The 25,326-nt window shown below is 35.4% G+C and overlaps 1 long non-coding RNA gene across 1 annotated transcript in view; it reads right to left on the bottom strand.

The window, feature by feature from the left end:
• Positions 1-1,641: 1,641 nt before the first annotated feature.
• The window catches only part of LOC131998687 (uncharacterized), a 112,124-nt gene continuing 88,439 nt past the window's right edge, over positions 1,642-25,326 (bottom strand). Inside the window, exon 3 of the long non-coding RNA XR_009398822.1 lies at positions 1,642-1,749. This is a non-coding gene — a long non-coding RNA (uncharacterized LOC131998687). The remainder of the gene's footprint in view (positions 1,750-25,326) is intronic.

Here is a 25,326-nt window from a genome sequence, read left to right as displayed (position 1 = left end):
GTCTATCCAAACCATCTGATCATTCCTTCCTATTGCTTGGGGGAAAAAAATTAGAATAAAAATAAATGTTCTTTACTCTCTCAAGAACAAAGCTTGAAAATTCTAACCTGGCTTTAATTTTATTTTTTTTTAAAGATTTTATTTATTTATTTGAGAAAGAGTGCTCATGTATAAGCTGGTGGGGGGGGATGGTGGGGACAAAAGGAGAAGCAGATTTCCTGCTGAGCAGGAAACCCCAACCAGGGCTCCATCGAGGACCCTGAGAAAATTACCTGAGCTGAAGGCAGATGCTTAACTGAATAAGCCACCCAGGTACTCCTAACTTGGCTTTATTGATCCACCTTTTCTCTTATCCTGACCTATGATTTTTCTCTAATCTTTCATCCTTATGCATATACTCCCAAATTCTTGCCAGGATAAATTAATTCCTATTTTCTGAATGTATGTAAACTGTCATCTCCTACCTTAAACCTTTGTGAGACTTTTACGCAGAAATAGCACAGGATAGGGTGAGATTTAACTATTTCTTTGTCTATGTCAGCCACCCTACCCATTTGCATATGAAATCAGCAATTTTTAATATCTTTTTGTGGAAGCTAAAATTGGGACTGTTTTTCATGTCTCAGATGTGATCTCCAAACCACATATAAAACTCAAGTGAAAACAGGGAGCAGGTATTGAAAATATAACTTGAAGATAAGGGGTCTATCTTTAAAGTTCCTGAGAACAAATTATTGCTCCTAAGTGTGTCCCACATGAAAATATGAAACCAACCACTCTTTTGAAACCTTCCGTTCCTGTTGTGAGCTCAAATTCTAACTTATCCATTCCATGTTCTTTTATTTCTTAAATTGGAAGAAGTCCTCCTGATACTTCTTTAGCTTTTTCTTTGTCTAATGAGTTTTCTGTATGGTATCCTATGGCTTTATGTACCTACTCTACCCCCACTTACTCATAAACATGATGAAGAGATGGTTTATAATATTCATTTCTATATACTTCATATCACCCAGTATAGGCACACAAATATTTGAACTATTGGTGTTTGCTAAACTAACTACTTAAGTACAGCCAGTTTCTTTCCCCTTTTAATTGGGTCCCTTTTATGTGGCTTTTGCTCTGATATCCTAAGTCACCATATATTAGTTATAACAGATGTACCTATTATTTGGCTTGTTTTCTACTGACCAACTTTTATTTTGCCTTAAAGTTATTCTCCACTTCCTTCAATATATACTGTTTTTTTTTGTGGAGAAATATATGAACATACATATTCATATGCACACACTTGAATAAACATATGTGTCTCTATATAAATTAGGGTATGACTGCTAGGACTTCTTCAGATGATAAAGTTCTTTAAATCTATGACAATGACTTACATGTTTAACATTTTGTCACTACCACAATGCCAGACACACACACATAGTCAGTGCTTAATAAGTGTTCATTGCCTGAAATTTTAGTATTTTTATAAACCCAAAATATGGAACACTGATTATAGTCTTTATATTTGCATAGGGAATCAGCAATTTTAATATCTTCATGTGAGAGCTAAAATTGGGACTGCTTTTCATGTCTCAAATGTGATCTCCAAGTCACATATAAAACAAGAAAAAAAATACCATTGTGTGGGGAAGGGAGATTTTTTTTCCCTTGAAAATCAAACAGATCTGTAGAATGCCGAATTTGGAGTTATCCTGAAGCTGGCAAACATCTGCATTTTCCACATCTGGGGCAGCATCTGTTCTGTTGTTAGAAGAAGAAAACGAGAAAATTAGGGTAAACATCACAGCCCATTATCAAATTCTACAAATCTAGCAAATGTATTTATTTATTGTTGAACAAGTGGCCAAGAAGTAGTGTGATGCCCATACTAAGATGCTTGATAATTACATTTCTTAACTCCCTTTAGAAAATGCCATACTCCAAGCCTGGGAATAACAAGCTTTTGCATAAGAGCACAGGGCCTATAAATAAGAAACTCATTAAGCTACCTGTAGCAGGCCTCTACCCCAGCCCTGCACTGGCTTGGGGATCTTAATGAGGTGATAATGAGGAGAAAATGGTTTAGCTCCTTTTTTGGCCTGGTTTGCGATCGGTAGGGAAATATCGGTCTTCAGTGAAACAGCCACCATAGAGCCCAATTCATCATTCAGGGTGGGTCTATACCAGAGAAATAATTTGCTTCTAGGCCCTGTAGTTATTTGGCTCCCCTGTCTATGGAAACAAAGCAAGCTATTCATTCACATTTGAAGGGACTGTCCGAATAACACCAATAAAGGGTGTTAAACTAGCTGGTCATTAGCATTTGAAGGGAATGGCCAAATAACACCAACAAAGGGTGTTAAACCAATCCACATTGTAGGTGGAGGGGTGGGAGCCCTGTGCAATTCTAAGTGGATTAATGCCAGCATTATTTTCTCACTATGAGCCCAGCCTTCTCTCTAAGATTTCATATTCATTCATGGCTGGACCAAACCTTCTTGGCTATGCTCGTCTCTTCTTTTTCCCTATAAAGAAACTAAAGCAGTGAGCTGGGATTAAGAATATAACATTCAGCATGTTAAAGACAAGACTGAGATCAGATCACCAAACTGTTGGGCATCCAGGCCACAATGCCAAATTCAGTAAGATATTCTATGGCAGTCCCCAAGAGAGGTCCATGAAGAATAGAACAGTGATCGGTTTCATTTGATTCAAGCTTTTCTCAGGCTCAATGCTGCTGCTGCTAACCTTCAAAGTAACGGAAAAATGAAAAGAGAAAAGTGGAATTAGAATCTCAAGAGGAAAATACCAAGGATCACTCCGTCCAAAGTTCCACCCGAAACGGAAATCCTCTATAATGTTGCTTAGGGAAGGCCATTCTAGTCAAGGATTCAGACTGTGGGTGTTACTGCTAGCTACCAGGTGGAAAGGGCCACGATTACTCAGATGTGCTAAATAACCCTGGAATTTTACTTACATTATTTATCCTTAAAATATATTGTGCTGTGTGCAATACTGTACTGTGCACAGTAAGTGCTAGACCACAATCATACCCAGAGACTATGATAGTTTTCTATAACAAAACACAATTGGGATGCAGAGAACCTACAGACCTCAGCTGATTGTAGAGAGAGATAATTTGGCAATAATTTCCACGCAGAGGATTTCAAGCAAATCATGGCCTATTGGACATACAAGTTTATCTTTACCCTTCAATCAACAACAGAGGATAAGAAAATATATATATTGCAAGCTCATAAGGACAAAGATAGTGGGAGAGATAAAGACAGGCATTGGGAAGGATGTCCCTTAGATTTAAGAAGAAAAAAAAAAATTGAACACTTACTAGCCACAAGAGATGATGGAAGGAAAGGCAAGGCCACTAAGAAGCAAGTTAAGTCATGTTGCAGAAAGGGGTTGGCAGGGGTAACACTGAGCTCTGAGCTGTGATACAGGATGGGGCTGAAACAAGTAGACTGGCTGAACATCTGTTCAGTTCTTGAACACTCCATCCCACCTGCCCCAATCACCAGGCTAAGTAAATTTTCCCTCCCACACCCTTCTTATCTCTACCAATTTTGCAGGCTATTGGTTATATGATTGACAACTTCTGCCATGATTTTAAAATTCAACAGACCCAAACTACTTTATTTCTCTCTCTCTCTTTTTTTTCTGGTTATTTCCCTCTTAAAACTAATTTCTCCTTTGAGCTTTCTCATTTTGGTGAGTTTTGCCATTTTTTCTATTATGCTATTATATTTGTCATGGTTGTTTTGATATTCTGATATTCTTGTGATTACATATCTTTCCAGTTTGTGGTTTATCTTTTCATCTGCTTGTATTTTAGCAAAGATAAAATTGTATTTAACATTTATTCTTCTTTAGTTAGCATTTATATGTGCATGTGAGTGTATATGTCTTTCCTAAGAAAATCTTTTCAACTCTGAGTTTCTAATGATACTCTCCCAGAAAAGGTAGTCGAAAAGTTTAGTTTTGACTGTGACATTTAAGTAGATCTGTTTGGATGTCGTTTTCTTGTACTTTTTGATGTAAGGCTCTACACTGATACTTCTACCTGGATTCCTCATTTTCACAGCACCATTTAATACAGAGTTCCTCATTTTCCCACAATCTATAATACCACTTTTCTCCTATATTGTTTCCATAGCTGCATGTATCTGCTTTGAGATGTTCCTTTATTTGTTTGTCTATAACAGTATTAGTGCCATACTGCTCTAATTATCAGTTTTATGATGAATTTTTTATCTGGTAGAGAAAGCTTACATCTTCTTCTTCAGGGGAGTTAGGGTATAGAAAAGTTTGCTTCTTGAATAGTTGGTAGAATTTTCTGGTAAAAACTTCTGGTCCGGGTTTTTAAATATTTTAATATAGAATACATGGTTTTTCAGTCTTTACATTTTTCTAATTTTTAAATTTATATTGTCATTAAGATATTCACAATCCTTAGTTGCATTTATATCTAGCCTGTTATACAAATATTTCCAATTTTCTAATATTATTTATGTATAATCATTTTTAAATCAATTTTACTTGGGATTCTCTTCAAAGAATCACTTCTTTATAGATACTCTTTGGCATTTTCATTTTTCACTTACAACTTTTATTTCTAATCTTCTTTTGCTTTAAGTCTATACTATATTTAAGTTTATTGTTCTTTTCTTCATTTTTTATTTGATGCTTAGATTGTTATTCATCGGTAATTCCTTTTGATATAATCGTTTAGAATTATGAATATCCTTCAAATGATCATTTTTGTTGCATTTTATAAATTTTGCAGAGTATTTAAATCACATTTAGTTTTTGTCTCCAAATTCTATTATTTTCTTCTTAAACCATAAGTTATTTTGAAATATATATACATATATATATATATACACACACACATATATATGTATTTAAACTATGTTCTTAAAATATATGTTTTTGTTATATTTTATGAAATTGAACTGCCATAAATGGGCCTGAAGCATAGTGTCCTAGTTAGTATTTCTATCAGGATAGCATTTACTTTCCTATTTGCTGACATCTTGTGCTTACTCTACTTTTAGCTCCCCATGCCTTTGTATTTATTCATTCTAAGAAATGTTTGCTTTCTCTCTTATGATTTCACCAATGTGTTAAAGCATAATTGTCCTAGTGTAACCAAGACTACACTAGGTAGTTTCTAGCAGGAAAGGCTTTCATAATATCAGCTCAATGTCTAGTAAACTCTAAGAATCTTCTCCAACTACATCTTAGAAATTTCTATTCCCAAAGTCCAATGAAAATATGTGATATTCAAAAGTTTGAAATACTGTCCAGTATTTTTACTTATTCACATTATTCAACTCTTTCTGTTCTGCAACTGCATGCTAAGGAAAAACAGAATGATACTGAGCACTAGTGTAAAAAGATTTGCTTTAGCTAAGTTTGCTTAATTTCAGGCTCACACCATCTCTGGTGTAGATAATTATGTGTATTGATTGAAAAGATCTTCTTTTCTAGCTCTTAGTAAAAGACAAATAAATAGAATAGATGGGGTTGTCAAATTTTCCTGGCTATATGAAGAGGTGATTGGAATAGATGAGCTTTAAGTTGCCTTTCAGCTCTAAGAAAATATGCCTATGTCTAAAAACAATAAAATAGTATTTCCCATTAATTACCTGCCAGTGAATAATTGAGTGTTAAGTAAACATTGCATTTTTCCTCTGTTAATGGAGTAGCAACTTCTGAAGTTATCTTTTTTCACCCTTTATTCCTTACAACAATCTAATGCCCTCAAGTCACTAATAATTGTTGCTGTATTTACCTGTCATTTATGGATTGAGATTTAATGCAGTCTTTGTTAGTAAATGCAGGGGAATAATCCATCCTTAAAATCAAAGTTCAAGTATGTACCCTTGGAACAGGACTCCAGGGACGAGCAAACCACTTGTCTTGTGGCCTATAACCAGACAGTTCAGAACAAACAGGTTTATTGAATTGAAGCAAATTTGACCCAGTGGTATTTATGAAGTCAGAAACCAGGAAGAGGAAACCGAGTTTGTAAGGTTAAGAAAATATACAGAGTGGCCTTGAGAATAATGGTCATGGTCTGTGGAAGCACATACTGAAGGAGTACTTTTGAAAAATGTATATACAAACACTCACAGGAACACGAATTCATATGTACATTGACACATACTCATGCACATAAATATACAATTTTAAGAATACAGCATTATCTTTTATGAAAGTCCCCAAAATTATTTTCTTTTTGCTCAGAATAATTTAAATTTAACTGAAGTAATAAAACACAAAAGTCCTTGATGGCCTTTGCAGGGTCTTAGATACATTTAAACACCTACAAATAAGATTTTAGAAAGTAAAACTTGAAAATGTTCCTTTCTGAGATCAGATTCATAGGAAATCTGTACATGTAACCACTATTGGTTTTAATTGTTATATAATAATGTAATAAAAATAATTATTACTATGTATAATTGGGACAATTATATAGGCAATAACTTCACTTCATAAAAGTTAGTAAAATGATTCAAGATTAATGGACTTGTATGAATTACACTACAGTAAGGTCCAGCATTTAATATATATTTTTCAACTTCAAAGGCTGACAGTTAAAATATATGTGAAGAAGTGACTAAGTAGCATACAGATATTCTTATTAAATTAGATAACTCAATAAATCAAAAGCAATCTCTCCCATTAACTTTCTAGAGTAAATGAAGTTTAGTGTCTTTTTATTTTTTCAGGTTTGAAATTCCTGATCATTCTCTAGTTTTCAATTATTATTGAGAAATATCTAAAAGAGAAAAAAAAATGGGTAATTTATCTTATAGCCTTAATGGGTAAAACAGAGCCCTCCATATAGTTCTCTTAAGAAGCATTTCATTCAAAAATGGACTATAATATTCACCTATCACTGAGAACTTTCTTCTTGTGTATCAGTTTTCTTCTGGGAAGTGAGTATAGAGTAACAGCAGCATTGTTTGTCAGTGTCCTCCTGTGATTGTTAGCAATGCATCCTTGCACATATTGTTTCAGACAAAAAATTAGTATTTTGCATTAGAAGAGGATAATTAGGCAATAAGATACAAAAGCGAGTGTGGTTATCATGAGATAAACACACACATGGGGTGTTATGAGGCACAGCCAAGTGTCTGTAATCCCTCTAGGGTATGATTATCTCATGATAACCACACACCCTGGAGTTGCCTTATTGCTATTATAAAATATCTTTATTATAGGAAGAAATGTGCATTTTTGTGCAGAAAGGAGACGGAGCTGGCAATTTAGAATGCCGAACAGCAGTTTCAGCTGAGCTATGTGGTTTACATAGATTAATCTATCCCATTGGAATGTTTCCCCAGCCAAAAAAATGTTCCCTAAATCCAAGCAGTCATAATCTGCAGTGATGTGCAGCTATTTGGAGCATTTGAGAAATTCCCTGCCTGGTTCTTAGGCTGTTGGTCTGATGGTTGCATGGGGTGAATTCTGAGATGCATGATGAGAGGCTACCGTCTTCTGGAAACTTGGTGTTCTGGGAACCCAAATTGTGATTCATGCAAAAATAAAAATTCTGTACCATAATTTTATCTGTTTTCTTGATCAAAGTAAATGTTTTAAAATCCTTATGAAAATAGTATCTAACAACAGAACTGCTCATAAGGGAGAGAAATTACTAAGGTGGAAACAAGACGCTTGAGATGAAACTCAAAGTGGTGAGGGAAGGGTTGGTGAATGCCCCGGATAAGAGATAAGAAACTCAGCGCTTTAAAGCTAATGAAAGCCAAAGAAAAGTCTGATGTACAGCCATAAATATCTGAATTATAATCATAAGGGATCAATGCATTCTCAGTGGCTCTAGAGACAGATTTAGCTTAAATGAAAATCATGAAGAAAGAGGTTCATTTAGCCATAAGAATCCAATTCTAAAATTTGCACAGTTACAAAATATAATTGTCCTCACTGGGGAAAAATATTAAGCCAAAGACTTAGTGATATATTAAGAGGGATTCCTCCTTTAGAAAAATTAGATTTATAATGAAAAGGTATGGATACATATAAAATCTGAAAAGATAATTCCACATCACCTAACAGGTCAAGAATGGAAAAAAGATGGCTTGGCTATCTTCTAATAGGAACAAGTAGTTCTTGTCTGTATCATGAGTATTTACATAAACTAAATGCACAAAAATAACATGCACTAAAAACATCAAGGATGTCTCAATAAGTATGTACATATAAATCCCATTTGATGTAAAATCACAATTCTTTTTTGTTGTTGTTATTGTTGCAAATCTGATCATTTATTAACCTGAGATTTCTAAACTGTGGTGGGGAGCACCTGGGTGGCTCAGTCAGTTAAGCCTCAGACTCCTGATTTCCACTCAGGATCTCAGGGTGGTGACTGGGCGTAGAGCCTGCCTAAGATTCCCTCTCTCACACTCCTGACTCTCCCTCCCTTCCATTAACAGCAAGAACAAAAGTGATGGAGTCAGAGGATGGTCAATGGACACTTTTTCATTAAATTTCCATTGTAATTAAATAAATTGTGAGGTAAAATAAAAAATGGGCAAGTCTATAAATTGTGTTAAAATAAAAATCAATTCTTATTTATATTCAGGTTTGGATGGCCAATCTTTGTGTGGTGGGGGGAATACAGGGTATTTAGCCCAGCTTTGATACTTTAATGGTAGTGATCAAAATGTGTCAACTCTAATGTAAGACTGTTGTTTAATATGGGATATGAAATCAACATAATTTGATTGAATTTTTAAAAAACCTTTAAGGAATATATGCCATACATTTTTAAATGCAGCAAAGCCACTACTTGGTTTAAATTAAAAATAAATTTTATCTAGAGATCCCCTGCTCAGTCATGGTAGGTGCTTTATGCTTTGTGATGCTTTATTGGTTTGTGTATTTTACTAAAATCAATGCCTCACAGTCTAATACTTTTTGCATTGTTTATAGTATGGGCTCTATAAGCTAAAATACAGTTTTTGATGTGTAACTCCAAATCTTTACTTTACAATAAAACTTGCCATGGGGAAAATTTAAAGGGGCACCATTTGTTGTCTAAATATGTAACAGCATCTTCCACATAATTGACAATTGTTTCAACGGAATGCTATCATTTCTAGTCTAAATCCCCATCTTTTAATTTAGCCCTAGGCCATACCTTTTAAAGAAATTGCCATCCATGAAATATCAGATGCTCCAACAAGGCCAGACTTGTGTACCTCCCTTGTAGAGCTGTGTGAAAAATTTCACACCTACACTGAAACTGCCAAAATATGCTTCTTCACTCTTTTCAGTACCAAGGGGAAAACATATACTTTTTCCCTTTGGGCAGTTTTGACAGCTTTAATACAAGTGAAAAGCAGGTTTTGCCAGCATAAAAAAAGGGAAAAGGGAAGAAATCTTGAAATTATAATGTGAGAACCTCATAGTGTCAGGAGGAGGTGGAAAGCAGAGAAAACTGAATATCTAAGCTAATACTTAGTCTTCTCCAAAGGTGACCACGTGATCAGTAGTGTTCAATTGCTTGCTGGTAAAGATCATGACAAGTGAAGGAGGCTAAACATTTTAAGGGTAAAGTCAATACGAAATAAAAATAATAATAAAGGGCAATAAAACTTGAGCCTCCTGCAGCATTTTCCCCCAGAGTTGGGTCATAAGTAAAGCCAATTACGTCTACGCATCTGTCCCATTCCAAGCTTCCTTTCTCCCCCCATTCCACAGCCCCCACTCTGTGTATTGTCAAGATTTAGAAATCTTCCTTATCTTTAAGGGAGAGAGATAAAAATATAAAACTCAACTAATATATCCCAGAGACATCTCATTGCTCAATGGAAAATCACCCTTCTTCAACCTCTTTCTCTGGGAATTTTGGAGGAATCTTTCATTTCTATGGGAGAGAAAGAAGCTTCTTTGCTGAAAGGTTTTTAAATAGAAAATCATCATGATGGCCCCTTCCCTCAATCACTGCAATCCCAAAACCCTCAGAAGGTTTGGGGGAATAATAGGTCTAGGAAATACATATAGATGTAGCTCAGGGGATTCAGCCGAGCAGAGATTTCTTCTGGACCTATGAATTCCTATAGCATTTTTTCACTCTTTAGTCACGCTTTAAAACAATTGAACACCCAATATAAACATCAAGTCAATGAAATAATCCAATGTGCTGAGGCGTTCTGTATCCACCCAAACTCATCTGGTAGAACACTATACTTGCAGAACACGTGGAATGAATTTTAACTTGACTTATGTGGAGGTCTGCACTACAGGCAGTTCAAAGCATTTACATAAAGATCCATCTTTTGTCACTTTGAAGAGAGGGTTACTGTGTATTGAGACAAAAATTGATGGGCCTTTTACATAAAGAAGGAAAATGGCTTTTATTTTTAGTTTTTATAAAAATCTTTAGAGGGATAATTCTGAGTTCTGTATTAGTAATTTAGAGAAACACTGCTGGTGAATGTGTTTGAACCTTTGCCCCTTGGATTATTTTATACCTTGTCCATTAAATAATAAAAATGGTCATTTGAGTAAATGCTATTGTAACTTTTCTGTACCTAATGACTGTAAGCTGTTGAATTTGTAAAATTAATATCTAGGCATAAGATAAGCAGAAACTATAACCACATGTCAACATTTTAAGGGGTAGGGAGGCAGAGAGAAAAGTGTATTTTACTGCTTTCATATTAAAAATTACATGGACTTTTCCAATAACATGACACTAACTTTGTACTCCGAGCTGAGAGTCAACTTTTCTCTCCTGTGTGCTCTAATTAACCATCTTCCAAAGTCATTGTTCAGGGAATTAGGACTGAGCTTACAGTGCCTTGTCCCTACCAATAGTAACTTCCATTGAGTTATCTCCCACTGCTTACTATCCTCTGTTGTCCTCCTTCTGTCTCCATGCCTGCTAATGCAGGCTCCACTCCCACAACACATGCCCTGATGCCACCTACACGGCCCCAGCACCACTCAGGTGAGTGTTACCATTGAAACTGCCTCCCAGTACTGTCTTGTCTATACACCAGGAAGAATGAACCCAACTAGCTCTCTGTATTGCTCTTTCATCATCAAGTCTTACAGACTTTGGGTGAAAAAAAAAAAAAAATCTCTTGGTGAAAATTTTTAGCTTTCTCTCTCCTGAAGATTCAGATAGATGTGCCTAGGGTCTGAGATAGAAAATATGTGCCAGTGGCTGACTCCATGTTATCCTTAGGACTGTTCCTTTCAGTGGTGGAAGAAATGCTGTAGGATTGTATTTTTGCCCTTGGCTTTCTTTTACAACAGTTTCTTTTCCAGATAATTCTCTGCTCATCCCAACTTTTAGACAAGGAAATATACACTAAGTATACAGATATAGTTTGACTAAATTATGGCAGACACAGCTCATTTTCTCTGAGTCCATATGCTCCTTCTTCATTTTAGTAATAGAACCTCTCCTCCAGTCTACCTCCAGGTCTCAGCAGGGTATGCAGCAAGTTAGCTAGATACCATATTTCCCAGCCTCCCTTAGGGTAAGGTATGACTTAGTGGCTAAGCTCTTTCAATAGGTTTGACCTTAAAGATTATGCTTTTCCTCTTTCTCCCTCTTTTCTTCTCTGGGCTAGAAAATGGCAATCGTTGGAGCAGCTACCATGAGCTCCAGAGGGGAAAGCTACATATTAAGGCTAGCAGAGTGAATCTAGCAGTTTGGGTTACTACATATCCTGTGGAGAAAAAAAAAGTGAAGGTTCCAGCCTTGCACTGCTAATCTCTGAACTGTTATAAGATGGGGAAATGGGCTTGTAATTTGTTTGTTCCACTCCATTACTTGAGTGTCTTTATTATGGCATTTTGATCTATATTCTAATCAGTGTCCTAGGGTTGAGAAGAGAGAAGACATCTGATTTATATTTTATCATATACCCCAAAGTTTAGTAAATTAATGAACTCATTTGGCTTTTTTTAATATTTCAAGTTTTTATCTAAATTCTAGTTAGTTAACATACAGTGTAATATTAGTTTTAGGAATAGAATTTAGTGATTCATCACTTACATAAAACACCCAGTGCTCATCACAAGTGCTCTCCTTAAGACTCACCACCCATTTTAGCCCCACCAACCTCTCCTTCAGCACCCCTCTTTGTTCTCTATAGTTAAAGAGAAAGGCAAACCATGAAATACATTTTACCCCCTGTGTTCACTTGTTTTGTATCTTAAATTCCACATATGAGTGAGAATATATGGTATTTGTCCTTCACTGACTGACTTATTTTGCTTACATAATATACTCTAGCTCCATCCACATCTTTGCAAGTGGCAAAATTTCATTCTTTTTTATGGCTGAGTAATATTCCATTAATAACCTCACACCTTCTTTGTCCATTCATCCATCGATGAACATTTGGGCTCAATTAGCTTTCTTATATATTCTGGCAACAGAGGTTTTGGATGAAATTATTTCCCATTCCTATCATGGAAATTATAACAAAAGATAATTGGATGCTTTTAATATTGAGACTAACATAGCTTGCAAAAAAAATGAATCAGTATCTCAAGAAGTAAAATGAGGTTATATATAAAAATAGACAATATATGTAATTTTGCAGACCATAAATTGTTACATAACATAATTGTTATTACTGTTTTACTGACATAATGATTATTGTGTTTTAGCCTCTTTAGAGACCTAAACAAAATATACTTCTGTTAGTATTTAAAATATACTTCAGCTTACACATATATGGTCAACTAATCTATGACAAAGAAGGCAAGACTATAGATGGGGAAAAAAAAAAGTTTCTTCAATATATGGTGCTGGGAAAACCGGACAGCTTTGTGCAAAAAATAAAATTGGACCATTATCTTAAACTATATATAAAAAATTTTAAGACCGCCTGGGTGACTCAGTTGGTTAGGCAACTGCCTTCAGCTTAGGTCATGATCCTGGAGTCCCAGGGTCAAGTCTGAATCAGGCTACCTGCTCATTGGGGAGTCTGTTTCTCCCTCTGCCCCTCCCCCATCTCATTCGCTCTCTCTCTCTCTCAAATACTTTAAAAACCTTACAAAATGGATTAAAGAATGTAAGACTTGAAACCATAAAACTTTTAGAAGAAACTATAGGCACTAAGTTCTTTGACATCAATCTTAGCAACATTTTTTCAGCCCAGTCCTTTCAGGCAAGGGCAGCATAAGTTAAATAAATGGTATTACATCAAACTCAAATGCTTCTGCGCCACAAAGGAAACCATCAACAAAACAAAAAGACAACCTACTGACTGTGAGAAGATATTTGCAAATCATACAATCAATAAGGGGTTAATATCCAAAATATATAAAGAATGCATACAACTTAATATCAAAATGAATCGTTAGAAAATGGGCAGATGACTTAATTGGCATTTTTTCCAAATTAGACAGCCAGCCAGCCAATAGGCACACAAAAGTTGCTCAACATCATTCATCAGAAAAATGCAAATCAAAACCAAAATGAGATATCACCTCACACTTGTCATATTGGCTACTAAAAAAAAGTTTTGGCAAGGATGTAGAGAAAAGGGAATTCTTGTATACTGTCATTGGGATTTAAATTGGTGTAGTCATTGTACAAAATAGTATGAAAGTGCCTCAGAAAATTAAAAATAGAACTATGATACAATCCAACAATTCCACTTCTGGGTAGTCATCCGAAAAAAAAAAAAAAAAAGATAACATCAGTCTCAAGAGATATATGCACTCTTATGTTCATTGTAGCACTATTTATAATATGGAAACAACCTCAATATCCATCTATAGGTTGGTGGATAAAGGTAGATGTGTGTGTGTGCATTTGTGTAAATGAAATATTACTTAGCCATTAAAAATGAAAACCTATTTGGAACAACATGGATGGACCTAGAGGATATCATGCTAAGTGAAATAGGTCAGAAAAAGACAAATACCATATGATTACATTTATATATGAAATCTAAAATTTTTTAAAAAATGAACAAAATAAAACAACATAGAAACAGACTTGTAAATATGGGAAACAAACTTTGTTACCAGAGGGAGAAGTGGTTAGTGGTGGCAGAACACACAAAATCAGTGCAGAAGATTAAAAGAGATAAAATTCCAGTTATAAATAATCCATGGGATGTAATGTGTAGCACAGGAAATATAGGCAATAATAGTGTAATAACTTTGTATGAGGACAAATGATAACTAGATTTGTTTTGGGGATAATTTCAAAATGTATAAAGATATCAAATCACTAGGATGTGTACCTGAAACCAATAGGATATTGTATGTCACTTTTACTTCAATAAATTAATAAAATGTACTTTAATATTCAGACATGATGTATTTTAATTATTGCATTCATTCATTTCACAAATTTGTAGACTACATGCAGAGAATGCTGACAGAGTATACATCACTAAAGGTTGATGTAACAGTGATCCTTCAAAAACCAACTCATTTTATCTATCTTGAATTCAGATATTCACACAAGGCACTGAAATATGTCACTGAAAAGCAAATTTCCAAATCGCACATTTGTTCTATGTTTATGTATTATATGTGCATATAAAAATATACAGAACAAATGATGACACTGCATAAGAAGGATAATGGAAGGCTTTTTGAGAAATCATAAAGAAGCAATAACAAAATGAATGACTGGAGTTTAAAGAGCAATTGAATGAGAGGAGAAGGGTATTTTGAAGAGGTTGTATAAGATAGGAAACTTAAATTTATTTTCTTACTTGTAATCTGTGGGAAGTATTTTTAATGTTTATACCTCTTTATATGTGTGACTGCGTAATGGCCTTGTCTTCTCATGAAGATAACTGGTTAAGCCTGTGAAATGTTCATTGATCTAAGTGGATGGGTCTGAGGGGAAGGACTTGTCAGCTGGGACAGCTTATCAGAAGAGGGTTATTCTTCCCACCCACCCCCCCTTCCTATTTATTCCTAAACCAGGGAAAATTCCCCTGGGAGCATAGAGGCTTCAGAGGGAACATTGCAGAGACTCAAGAGATGAGAAACGGTTTGTAAATGAGCATTTAAAACATGAAAACACTCTTGTTTTTAAAGCCAATGAGTATAAAGTACCAGTGGGAGACGTGAGTTGACAGCTGGGACTCTTCATCCGTCTGGCCAAGGGATTCTGAGTCAATCTCTGACGGATGAAAAGTAGGACTGGGAGAACTGGGGCCTGTCAGGATCTGCTCAAAATTCCTGGGCTTGCCATTTCAAACCAAATTCAAACCTTCCAGAATTTGAGATTAAAGAGAGTGTTTACAGAAAAATAAAAGAGTCTTGAAAATGCTTATTAAGAGGCATCTTAGAAATCTTTATAAAGCGTCATCTGTGATGATTTACATGCAAATGAATCTGAATGTGCTTGGCATACATTATGTAAGGTTTTCAGATTTGATCAAATCCATGCTGATCATGGAAGAATACATGCACAGAGCCATTAGAGAGTTCGAAGCAAGATGGCTTGTCCATTCCTGGTTTGAAGCAGAGAAGTGACAAGGGAGAACATAGAAGTGCTTTTTATTCAGTCACTTAAGGACAACTTTTGCTCCCAAAGATATATTTTGAGTCTAAGACAGTTCCAGAGGTTTCTGGGAGCATGAAATGCCCTCAGCTTCAGGCTGGTCTTGGAGAGGCCTGAGCAGGAATTTACTCCATGCCTGAAAGATTCCAAAAACTATAGTCTTATTCCAGTATTTCTTGGGGGATCTGCACTGCTTCTGCCAAGGGCTTCAAAGCATCCCAAACAGTTTCTGATTTAATGTGACCTCTCTCAATGGTAGGACTTGAACTGGGACCCTGGGTCTTTGCTAATCATGGTTTGAATTACTAAAGAGATTTCCCAAGCTCATGAAGTTGCTAAAAGGTGTAGGATGTAGATAAATGCAAACAGAGACAAAAAAAATTGCCACCAGAGTCTCAAAAGGCTATGAGGAAGAAGGCCATGGCAATGTTATGTAACAAACTAAGATAGGTCTCTTTGGGAAATTTATGTAGTTACTGAGTTCTTACCTAATTCTAAGAGTCTAATGGTCAGTACCAAAAAGAAAAAAAAAAAAAAGGGGTCCTAGAAATTGTACAAGATAAATATGTAAGTGGATGTGTTTCTAGATTAACTAGAATTGGCAGCTTTGTTTATTGTCTAACATAGTATTCTCAGGGTATAAAATACTTACTAGCCCAGCACTCGGTTAAGTTTTCCTAATTTTCTCTCTCCTTCTCTGGTAAAATGAGAAACTCGTTATCAGGGCCAAAATTGGCACTGAGGAAAAATATGAAGTAGGCAAAAGTTTGCTTTAGATGTCTACTTCCTGGGACACCTGGGTGGCTCAGTTGGTTAGATGTCTACTTCCTGTTCTTTCTACCTGTCCCTTCCACAACCTTGTCTGTGTCTGTCCTTTATACCATGTCACCTCCCATCCAAGGCACAATCATTATAGTTAAAAATAAGAGTTGGCCAAGATAGCTACCAAAGATTTTTGTCTTCAAAAATATTAATGCTATGTTTAAAAATAAACAAGCACCCATTAGATGATAATTTGGTATATTTTCTATAAGTACTTAGTTTATCTATTAGTGTTGCATTGTATAAGTCTGGTTCTCAATAGAAAATGGAGTTTTTCTCAGATCCTTCAAATGAAGAGGCTCTTATGAAAAGATCCCTTGGAGAGGTGTGAGAAGGAAAAGGGAACATATAAAGAATGGTAATGAACTTAGAAACAAGCAACAGAAGAAATCATTAATACCTCTAAAGCTAAAGAAGCAAATGGGAAAACTATTACTGGAACTCAGAGCTAGAGTCATATAGAGAGGCAGCTATTTCTAGAGGGTAAAAGCCAAAGCATGGAGTGGACAGGGAAGAAATACCCCAAACACGTACTCTCTACCTAGTGCTTCCTATTGATGGAACGCCAGAGGGTGGGGCAGCCCAGTTCCTGATGCAGTCTGTAGAGGTCAGTCAACCGGGGCACTGAGCAGGTCAGAGGATACAGAATAAATTGGTAAATGGGGTAGAAGGTAGAAGAAAAATCAGTACATTAATCTAATTATCTTTTTTTTTCTCCCAATTGCTTGATGAAGACACTCCTTTCTAACACCCTACATTCAACATTTTATTTAAGTCACTCCAGGATCTGGAGGTAAGAATTCAGACAAGCTTAGTTTCAAAATCTCTTAACTCTGATTTCTTCCCATTTCGATTCTGGATTACAGAAAGGAGGTGGTGGGGTGATGGGGTGACTGGGTGATGGGTATTAAGGATGGCACGTGTTGGAATGATCACTGGGCGTTATACGCAACTAATGAATCGTTGAACACTATAACAAAAACTTATTATGTACTATATGTTGTCTAACTGAATATAATGGCAAATTTTTAAAAAATCTATCACAATAACTTTATCTTGTTCTCAATACTGTATCTTCTTAAGATACTATGTAATTCAAAGGAACTAGAAAATAAAAGAACAAATAAAGTTCAAGGTTTGTATAAGGAAGGAAGTAATAAAGATCAGAGAAAAAAATATATCAATAAAACCCAGAATAGGTTCTTTCAAAAAATAAACAGAACTGATAAACATTTAGCCAAACTCATCAGAAAAACAGAAAATCCAAATAACTAAAATTAGAAACAAAAGAGAAAAAGTAACAAGTGACAACAAAGAAATACAAAGGACTATAAGGGACTATCAGAAAAAATTACATACCAACAACTAGGAAAACCTAGAAGAAATGCATAAATTCCTAGAAACATACAATCCTTCAAACCGAAATCAGAAAAAATAAAAATCCGAGCATACTAATTATTAGTAACAAAATTGAATCAGTAATCAAAAACCCAACAAACAATAGTCTAAGATCAGATGAATTCACAGGAGTATTCTACTAAACATTTAAAGAAAAGTTAATTTAAGAAAAAAACTATTCCAAAAAATAGAAGAAAAAGTTTCTGAATACATTCTGTAAGACCAGCATTATCCTGACACCAAAACCAAGGGTGCTACAAAAAAAGAAAAAAAGAAAGAAACTTATAGGCTAATATTCCTGATGAACATAGATTCAGAAATCCTCAACAAAATATTAGCAAACCACATTCAACAATACATCAACAAAATTAGCACAATCAAGTGGGATTTATTCAGGGATGCAAAGATCATTTAATATTTACTAACCAATCAGTGTGATACACCATGTTAACAAAATGAAGGCAAATAATAACATAATCTCAAAAGCAGAAAAAAACAAAATTCAACATCTAGTCATAATTAAAAAAAAAAAAACCTCTCAGAATGCATTCAAAGGGAACATACCTTGAACATAATAAAGGCTATATATAACAAAACCACAGCTTATTTCACACTCTCTCTCTCTCTCTCTCTCTCTATATATATATATATATATATATATAAAACAAAACCACAGCTTATTTCACACTCAGTAGTGAAAAACAGAGAATTTCTGCTAAAATCAAGAATAAGAGGTTTGCCTGGGTGGCTTAGTGTGTTAAGTCTCTGCCTTTGGCTCAGGTCATGATCTCAGAATCCTGAGATGGAGCCCCACATCAGGCTTTCTGCTCAGCGGGGAATCTGCTTACCCACTCCTTCTCTCTCTGCCTGCCTCTCTGCCTACTTGTGATCTCTGTCAAATAAATAAATAAAATCTTTAGAAAGTAATAAGACAAGTATGTCTGTTCTTTCCACCTTTTTTTCTTTTATAAAGATTTTATTTATTTGAGAGAGAGTGTGTGTGCAAGGAGAGATAATCTGAAGCAGATTCCACACTCAGTGCAAAGCCTGGGGTGGCTCAGTCTCTCAACTATGAGATTACAACCTGAGCCAAAACCAAGAGTCAGCCAGTTAACTGACTAAGCCCCCCAGGAGTCTCCATTCTTGCCACCTTTATTCCACATAATACTGGAAGTCCTAGCCAGAGCAATCAGATAAGAAATTTTAAAGTACCCAAATTGGTAAAAAATAAGTAAAACTGTTGCTATTTTCAGATGATACACTATACATAAAAGGACCTAAAGATTCCAACAAAACCATTAGAAGTGATCAATGAATAAAATTGCCGGACAAAATATCAATATTCAGAAATTGGCTGCATTTCTATACACTAATAAAGTAGCAGAAAAGGAAATTAAGAAAACAATTTCATATATAATTACACCAAAAATAATTAAGTGCTAGGAATAAATCAATGAAGTAAAAGATCTATACTCTAAAAACCATAAATATTGATGAAAGAAATTAAGAAATGACACAAATAATGAGATATTCCATGCTCAAGGACTGGAAGCATATTGTTAAGGTATCCATAGCACCCAAAGCAATCTACAGGTTCTAAGTAATCCTTATCAAAGTACCAGGAGTATTTTCCACAGAATTAGAGTAAGTAATCCTAAAATTTATATGGAAGAAAAAACAAACAAACAAACAAAAAACAACCCTGAGTAGCCATAGCAATCTTGAGAAAGAACAAAGGTGGAAGTATCACAATCCTAGATTTCAAAATCTACTACAAAGCTATAGTAATCAAAACAGTAGGATACTGGTATAAAAGAAGATACAAAAAAAGAGAAGAAGAAGAAGATAGACCAATGGAACAGAATAGAGAGTCCAGAAATAAGCCCATGCATATATGGCCAATTAGTCTACAACAAAGGAGGCAAGAATATACAATATTGAAGAGATTATCTTTTCTATAAATCTGTAAACAATGCACAGCTGTAGGCAATGAAACCAGACCACTTTCTTACCACTTTCACAAAAATAAAATGAATTAAAGACCTAAATCTGAAGAAAGACATAGGTAGCAATATTTTTTTAAGGTGTATTTCCCCAGTCAAGGGAAACAAGAGCAAATATAAATTATTGAAACTACACCAAAATAAAAAGATTTTGCAAACAAATGAAACCATCAGCAAAGAGAAAAGGCAATCTACTGAATAGACAGAAGAGAGAATTCTGACAAGGATGGTGGGGGAGGATCCTAAGCTCACCTTGTCCCACTGTACAACTCCCATATCTGTGTAAATCATCCAGAAAGTGACCTGAAGACTGACATAACAGATCCTCCAAGTGAAGAGGACACATCAAAGAGGGTAGGGTAGGAAGGGCAGCCATTGGGTTGCGAGCAAAACAGACTCATGGGACTGTCTGAAAGAGGGAGGGAAACTTCAAGCATAGAGAGGGGGGAGAAACAGACTCCACCTCAGGCACAGGGGACCTGTACTGGAAGACAGGTCCCCATAACATTTGGTTTTGAAAAGAAGAGAGACCTAATATTGCTAATTTCTTACAATCAGTGGGCTTACCACCAAAAACTAAAAATCAGTGGGCTCAACTTTATGAGAGTCAGAGCAGAAAAGAAAGCTGATTCCCCCACCCTTGCACAACAAACAGCCCTGCAGAGAAGCAGCAGGTTCAAAATGCATGGGGTATACAGGTATACAGGAAGCTCTATTTCCCAATCTCAGAGCATGTGCTGGAGGGGCAGAGATCTTTGGGAAACTTCTCCAAGACCAAAAAACCAGGCAGGCACCATTTCGCTCTTCTGCTCCCCAGGCTGGTTATACAGCCCTCTAAGAACCAGTATAGCATGAACACTCTCCATCTAGCTTGCCAATAGTACACCCCAATCCCATACTGTTCTGTAAAACCACACCATTACAGCCTTGGCATGAGTTTTCCCAGGTGGCTATAGGTCCCTTCCCACAGTACACTAGTGTGGGCCTTGCTAAAACCAGGTGCCCTACCTCCATGCTCTCCTGTGACCCCACTCCCTCAACAAGACTTTAGCAGGAACCCATCCAAAGAGATGTCACAAGGGTAGCAGTGTGCAAGCAGCCCTGATGGGTCCCAGCACTGCTCCAAAGTGACTCCTTCCCTAGGGAGAGAGAAAGATAACTACACACACCAGTTCAATTGCAGACACACTGTGTGGTGGTGGAAGACATCTGGACTGACTGCAGGCCCCATCCACCAACAAAAGCTTCTCAAGAGATTAAACAGGGAGAGCACCCTGGAGTTTGGTACTATAATAGTTTTGGCAAATGCCTGATCTGACCCAACTCAAGCCCAAGACAGATTTAGACTGGGTGACTGACAACACAGGGACCAAACCCTGCCCACAACAGTCAAGGAAAGCCACCGCAGGTGACTGGATTGAAAACAAATGCGACTCAGCCATAGTAGGCCATACACAAAACATATGGGAGACACACCTGAAGAGCTAGGTTCTGGCAAACAGGGGACAATGCACTGTAGGGCAGTACAAGACCTCTTCTTCATAAGTCCACAACTTTCAACAGCAGGAGATGTAGCTAACCTTCTTAAAACATAGTAACAAATAAAGGGAGTTAGACAAAATGAGGACCCAGAAGAATATATTCCAAATGAAAGAGTAGCACAAAATTACAGCAAGAGAGCTAAACAAAGTAGAGATAAGTAATATGTGTAATAGAGAATTTAAAGTAACAATCAAAGATACTCACTAGATGAGAAAAGAGTGGAAGACCTCAGTGAGAGCCTTAACAAAAAGATAGAAAACAAAGAATAACCAATCAGATGAAGAACTTAGTAACTGAAATTAAAATTACAGTAGATGGACTAAAGACTAAAGACTCAAGGAAGCAGGACCCATCAGTAGCCTGAACACAGGAACAGAAATCAATCAAGCTGAAAGGAAGAGAGAAAAAATAATAAAAGATGAAAATAGACATGGAACTCAGTGACACCATCAAGCATAAAAAGATTTAAATTATAGGGATCCTAGAATGAGAAAAGAGAATAGGGGGAAGAAGAAAATCAATTTGAAAAAATAATAGCAGAAAACTTCCTTAATCTTGGGTAGAAAACAGATATCCAGATCCAGTAAGCACAGAGATCCCCAAACAAATTCAATCTAAGGCGGTTCACACCTAAAACACAAAGTTATTAAGATGGCAAAAACTAGTGATGAAGGGAAAATATTTAAAATGGCAAGAGAGGGCATCTGGATGGCTCAGTCAGTTGGATATCTGCCTTCGGCTCAGGTCATGACCTTGGGGTCCTGGGATTGAGCCCTGTATTGGGCTCCCTGTTCATCAGGAAGCCTGCTTCTCCCTATCCCTCTGCCCCTCCTCATCCAACTTGTGCTTCTTCTCAATTTCTCTCTCTCTCTCAAATAAATAAAATCATTTAAAAATATAAAAATAAAATAAAACAGCAAGAGAAAATAGTTAAACCCTGTAACTAAGAATACTCTATCCAACAAGGCTATTAGTCAGAAAAGAAGAAGAGATAAAGCGTTTCCAGAAAAACAAAAGTTAAAGAAATTCGTGACCACTGAATCACTCCTAATAAAAATATTAAAGAGGACTCTTTGAATGGAAAGGAAAGACCATAAGTAAGAGTAAGAAAAGAAGCACCAAAACAGTAAAATCAAGTATATCTATAAAAATCAGTCAAGAGACTCACAAAATAAAAGGAAGTAAAGAATGACACCATATACCTAAAACATGGGGGAGGAGGAGGGAAGAGTAAAGAATGGGTTCAAGGTTAAGAGACTGTCAACTTAATATAGACTGGTTAAAAACCAGTAACAGATATGTAAAAATTAAAAAAGCAAGGAATCCAAGTACCTAGAGAAAGCCAACAAACTGAGAGAAGAGAGCCACAGAAGAAAGGAACTGCAGAAGAACTCCAAAAACAACCATAAAACAAGAAGCAAAATGACACTAAGTACACACCTATCAATAATTACTTTAAATGTAAATGGACTAAATGCTTCAATCAAATATGTATGGTTACTGCATGGATAAAAAGCAAGATCTATCTATGTGTTGCCTACAAAAGAAGACTCATTTCAGACCTAATTACATAAGAATTTTACTGGGGAAAAAAGAATAGAAAACCTTGTATCATGCAAATAGAAGTGAAAAGAAAGCCATGATAGTTATACTTGTATGGGACAAAATGGACTTAAAAGCAAAGAGTCTTAACTGTAGGAAACAAACTGAGGGTTTATAGAGGGGAGCTGTGTAGGTAGATGGGGTAATTGGGTGATGGGCATCAAAGAGGGCATGTGGTGTGTTATATGCAACTGATAAATTATTAAACTCTATATCTGAAACTAATGATGTACTCTATGTTGGCTAATTGAATTTAAATTAAAAAAAAGTCTATAGTAAGAAACAAAGAATGATACTATGTAATCATAAAGGGAACACTCCAATGAGAACATATAACAACTATAAATAGTTATGCAACCAACATGAGAGCACCCAAATTAATAAAGAAGCTAATAACAAACAAAGGGAGTAATCAACAGTAATACAATAATAGTAGGGGACTTTATCACCCCACTTAAATCAATGGATAGACCAAACAGAAAATGAACGAAGGAATGGTGGCTTTGAATGACTCATTAGACCAGAAGGATCTAACAGATATATTCAGAACATTCCAGCCTAAAATAGCAAATTATGTTCTTTTCAATGGAAGAGTCTCAAGAAGACATAATAGGCAACAAAACAAGTCTCAACAAATTAAAAAAGACTGAAGTCCTATCAAGCATCTATTCTAATCACAGTGTTACAAAACTAGAAATCAATGACGAGAAAAAAATCCAGAATGAACACAAATACACGGAGGTTAAATAATACATTAATAAACAGTGAATGTGTCAACCAAGAAATCAAAGAGGAAATTGAAAAATACATGGAGAAAAATGAAAACAAATAACAATGGTTCAAAATCTTTGGGATACAGCAAATGCTGTTTTAAGAAGGATGCTTATAATAATACAGGCCTACTTTAAGAAGCAAGAGAAACTTCAAATAACCTAACCTTATACCTAAAAGAGATAGAAAAGAAAACCAAACACAACCCACAACCAACAGAAGGGAAGAAATAATAAAGTTTGGAGCAGAAATAAACCAAACGAACACCGATAAAAATAAAAGAATAATAACCATAATAATAGAGCAGATCAAGGAAACCAGGAACTGGTTCTTTAAAAAGATAAAAAAAAAAATTGATAAATCTGTAGTCAGACTCACAAAAAAGAAAAAAAAAATAAGACAACCCAAGGTCAGAAATTAAGAAGGAGAAATAACTGATCTCACAGAAACACAAAGGATTATAAACAACATTACAAAAAATTATATGCCAACAAATTGGACAATCAAAAAAAAATGGATAAATTCCTAAAAATACATAACCTCCTAAAACTGAAGCAGAAAAAAAAAATAGAAAATTCAAAGAGACTGCATACCAGCAATGAAATTGAATCAGTAATCAAAAAACTCCCAACTAACAAAATTCAGGGTCAGAAAGTCAGACACTTCATAGGCAAATTCTACCAAACATTTTAAGAAGAATTAATACCTATCCTTCTCAAACTATTCCAAAAAATAGAGGAGGAAGGAAATTTTCAACTTCATTCTTGAAGGCCAGCATTACCCTAATACCAAAACCAGAAAAAGACATTACAATAAAAGGGAACTATAGGCCAATATCTCTGATGACTATAGATGCAGAAATCCTCAACAACATATTAGCAAACCAAAACTAATAACAAATAAAAAACCTCATTCATCATGATTAAGTGGGATTTATTCCTGGGATGCAAGGGTGGTTCAATATTCACAAAATGATCAACATGATACATCACACCAATAAGAGAAAAGATAAAAACCTTTCAATAGATACAGAAGAAAACATTTGACAAAGTGTAATGTTCATTCATGATACAAATCCTCAACAAAGTAGATTTATAAGGAACATATATCAATATAATATTTATATTTTTAAAAAAGACACAAGACACAGTTAGCATCATACTAAATGGTAAAAAACAGAGCTTTTATTCTCAAATCAGTAACAAAACTAGGATGTCCACTCTTACGACTTGCATTCAACATAGTACTGGAAGTCCTAGTTGTAGTAATCAGGAAAGAAAAAGGAATAAAAGGCTTCCAGTTGGTGAGGAAGAAGTAGAATTTTCACTAAGACTCCACAAAAAACCCAGTAGAACTGATAAATGAATTCAGTAAGGTCACAGGACACTAAATCAATATACAAAATGTTACATTGCTATACACTAATAATGAAGGAGCATAAAGAGAAATTTTAAAAATCCCATTTACAATTTCACCAAAAATAACACAATTCCTAGGAATAAATTTAACCAAAGAGGTGAAAGACTGATACCCTGAAAACTATAGAGTGTTGATGAAAAAGATTTAAGATGACACAAATGGGAAGATATTCCATGCTCACAAAATGGAAGAACAAATATTGATAGAATGTCCATACCACCCAAATCAATCTAC

This window comes from Mustela nigripes, chromosome 13, assembly GCF_022355385.1.
Source record: "Mustela nigripes isolate SB6536 chromosome 13, MUSNIG.SB6536, whole genome shotgun sequence".
Lineage (NCBI taxonomy): Eukaryota > Metazoa > Chordata > Mammalia > Carnivora > Mustelidae > Mustela > Mustela nigripes.
Note: the sequence above shows the minus strand (reverse complement) of the source record. Positions and strands in the feature narration are given on the sequence as shown.